Raw genomic sequence first — 3,147 nt, 5'->3', positions numbered from 1 at the left:
AGACTCCTCTAAGAAACACAAAGTCAACTTTTTGATTTCTATGGAGCCAAGTTGATATTATTGATGGTGGCTATCGTTGGAGAAAATATGGCCAAAAAGCGGTCAAGAACAACATGTTCCCCAGGTTCTTATTCCTTCATCCCCTTATTAGCTTAGTTACTCCTGCCTTTTCATTTATAAATACTGTAGTACTGGACACATATGCTTGTGCTAATCTCGAACCAAGATCGAGTCTATATTGATTGTAACTTGCAGACTTCAAACTATTGTCTCAGATGATCTTTATAATCCCCAAAAAGCTTAAAGCAGGCAATGGAGTGGACCTTGAAACAGCAAATGGGCGACACAATTTCAAAAATAAGGTTATTTTTCTTCTTCAATAGATTTTAAGTTCAAAAAGTTTAACAAGAACTCATAAATACCAAATCAAATTTTATTTACAGAAATTTTCAGATCCGGCTACCGTCACTAAATGGAAAGATGAAAGAATGGTAAGATTTTATTGCTGACTTCATTACTATTGCCGATTGTTTCTGTTCCCTCAGAAAGCTTTTTATACTGAAGAAACACCGTTTCAAGTACTCCATGGTCATACTGGAGATGTCTTGGACTTGGCATGGTCAGACTCAAATGTGAGTTTTAAATCTTTTCTTTGTTTGTTTTTTTTTTTTGAGATTTCTTGATCCATTTTTCGTATGAATTGGGTATTGGTTTTTGCAGTTGCTTCTTTCAGCTTCTAAAGACAAGACAGTTCGGCTATGGAGAGTTGGTTGTGATGAGTGTCTTCATATCTTCCATAATAACAACTATAGTAACTTTTTGAACTCTTAACTCAGTTAAAAAGGAAAAAAAAGCAGCTCAATCCTCTGTGCTTGTGTGACATATATGTTTATATATGTATATGTATGAGGAGGAAAAAGAGCAATATTATTAATAGTCAAGGACTGAGATTGAAGTTGGCCTTTCCACAGCATGGACTCATGTTTCAGCAACTTCATGAAGACAATGCTCATCACTTACCTTCTCATACCTCTCCCCCTTCTTGCCCTCCTCATCTCTTCTATGGAAAGTCTCTCTCTCTCTCTCTCTCTCTCTCTCTCTCTCTCTCTCTCTCTCTCTCTCTCTCTCTCTCTCTCTCTCTCTCTCTCTCTCTCTCTGTATATACACACAATTACACATGTATATAACAGTATGAAAAGGGTTTAAGACTACCAAATCATGATTTGAAGTGTTAAACCTTTTTTTTGGTGTAGGAGGAGGAGGAAACTACATGATCAACAGATCAATGACGTTCACGGGAGTATCAGACCACCACCATCTTACTCAAAGAAGCCCGACCATGACGAAGACAATCTATCAGATGATGGGTCCCATATGATGTTAGGAGGGACGAAGAAGAGGCTGAATTTAGAGCAAGTTAGGGCATTAGAGAAGATCTTCGAGCTAGGGAACAAGTTGGAGCCTGAGAGGAAGATGCAGCTAGGTAAGGCCTTAGGGTTGCAGCCTAGGCAGATTGCGAATTGGTTTCAGAACAGGAAATCTAGGTTGAAGACAAAGCAGCTTGAAAGAGACTATGATACTCTGAAGAAACAGCTCGATGTTTTGAAATCGGATAATGATTCTCTTCTAGCACACAATAAGAAACTCCATGATGGATTCCATAGATGTCAAAGCTCGAATCTGGGGTTTATCAGAACAGAGGGTCGTCGCTTGGACCGATGCTCATGACTCCATTTCAGCAAGTTACCAACACAACGGAAATGTAATTTTCTTTTCAGTTTTGCTCTGTTTTGGAGATTACAAAGTTCGCAGCTTTGCTCTGTTTTTAAAATCGCAGCTTTGCTCTGTTTTTTTTATACAGCCTTCTAATTTTTTACGCTTCGGAAAAAGCAAGATATTTATCGAGTTACTGATCAGAGTTTAACTATTTCTTTCTTGCACAACTCTGTTGGAGAGTGGTTGGAACAGATGGGGCAGCAAGAAATATTTTTTTTGTTGGATCCATCGCTTTTCAGGATGTAGCACACAAGGTCTCTGCCCTTAAAGTTTTTCTTAACAGGGGAGACATGGCAAGACTTAAGGAGATTCAAGAAGCTGTCTTACAAATGAGCGCACCAAAGGCTCTGGTAATAACTAGACATATAATTATTTTTTTCTTCCCATCCTCTGCTCATGCTTTTCTAGATGCATCACATGATGAGTTTTTGAACTCTTTGGTAGAGAAATGAACTGATTCACAAACTGAGAAGTGAAAGAATGTCGTATCATGGAGATGAATCAAGCTGGAACCGATCATGGGTGGCAATTTAGAAGGTAACAATCTCTTAAGAGTTTGTTGTGTGTAAGAAAGGAACCAAGTACTTTACTGATCTTCTGAACATCAACATGTAGCTCTGGGCTTCAAAGTGGAACGTGAGAGCTTACGTCAGTAGAAAACTAGAGTTGACCCATGATGCCGCCTGCATGTCGGTGCTGGTTCAAGAATCATGTGGTGATTATGCTTTCGTCATTCACACAAACAATCCTGTCACTGGTGATCCTTCAAAAATACACACAAGAGGTAAATTAAAAGACCTTTCTTCCTTTTTATGCTTTTCTGAGTAAAATAATCAAGAACTTGTGTTTCTCAGATTGTGAAGGGTTTGGGAGAGACCTTGGTTGGAGGATATCCAGGACGAGCAATGAGCTTTATCACCAAGAAAACAAACCTCAACTCGCCAACCGTGAGAAACAAAAAACAGATAGTGTTTGCATGTTAACTCCAGTAAGTATTTGAGCTGTGCAGGTGATCAGTAGTTACCCAAGTAAGAGGATAGTTCTGTACTCTAAACCCTCTATCATGTTCTTAGCAGGAATGTTGTCAAAGTCTATACACATTAATACCAAATAATTGTTTTCCCCCTAAGTAATAGACAACCTATAAAAACCATTGTTTTCTTTAATGTTTTTTTTTGGATTTTTGTTTCTCTTAATTGTTGGACTAAACATATATCAATAAGTCATGTTCCTAATTTAATAGAATAGATTTTTTTTAAAAAAAATTAGGTTCAACCTTTTTGAAGTTAGAAACTTTTTTTCAACAATTTTATTTTTCATGCATACTTCTATACTTCTAGAAGGATTAGTTTCTTACTAACACTTTAAAAA

The 3,147-nt window shown here is 37.4% G+C and overlaps 1 long non-coding RNA gene and 1 pseudogene across 1 annotated transcript; both read left to right on the top strand.

The window, feature by feature from the left end:
* The first annotated feature begins 827 nt into the window (after window positions 1–827).
* On the top strand, window positions 828–1,854 carry LOC117132105 (annotated as a pseudogene).
* Window positions 1,855–1,861: 7 nt separating this feature from the next.
* Window positions 1,862–2,942, top strand: LOC117132106. The gene is made up of 4 exons (XR_004455602.1): window positions 1,862–2,126; window positions 2,221–2,313; window positions 2,392–2,560; window positions 2,631–2,942. It is a non-coding gene; the product is annotated as an uncharacterized LOC117132106 (long non-coding RNA).
* The last annotated feature ends 205 nt before the right edge of the window (window positions 2,943–3,147 follow it).

The sequence above is a fragment of the Brassica rapa genome, chromosome A02 (assembly GCF_000309985.2).
Source record: "Brassica rapa cultivar Chiifu-401-42 chromosome A02, CAAS_Brap_v3.01, whole genome shotgun sequence".
Classification (NCBI taxonomy): domain Eukaryota; kingdom Viridiplantae; phylum Streptophyta; class Magnoliopsida; order Brassicales; family Brassicaceae; genus Brassica; species Brassica rapa.
The sequence above is the reverse complement of the archived record's forward strand: the minus strand, read 5'-3'. Positions and strand labels throughout refer to the sequence as shown.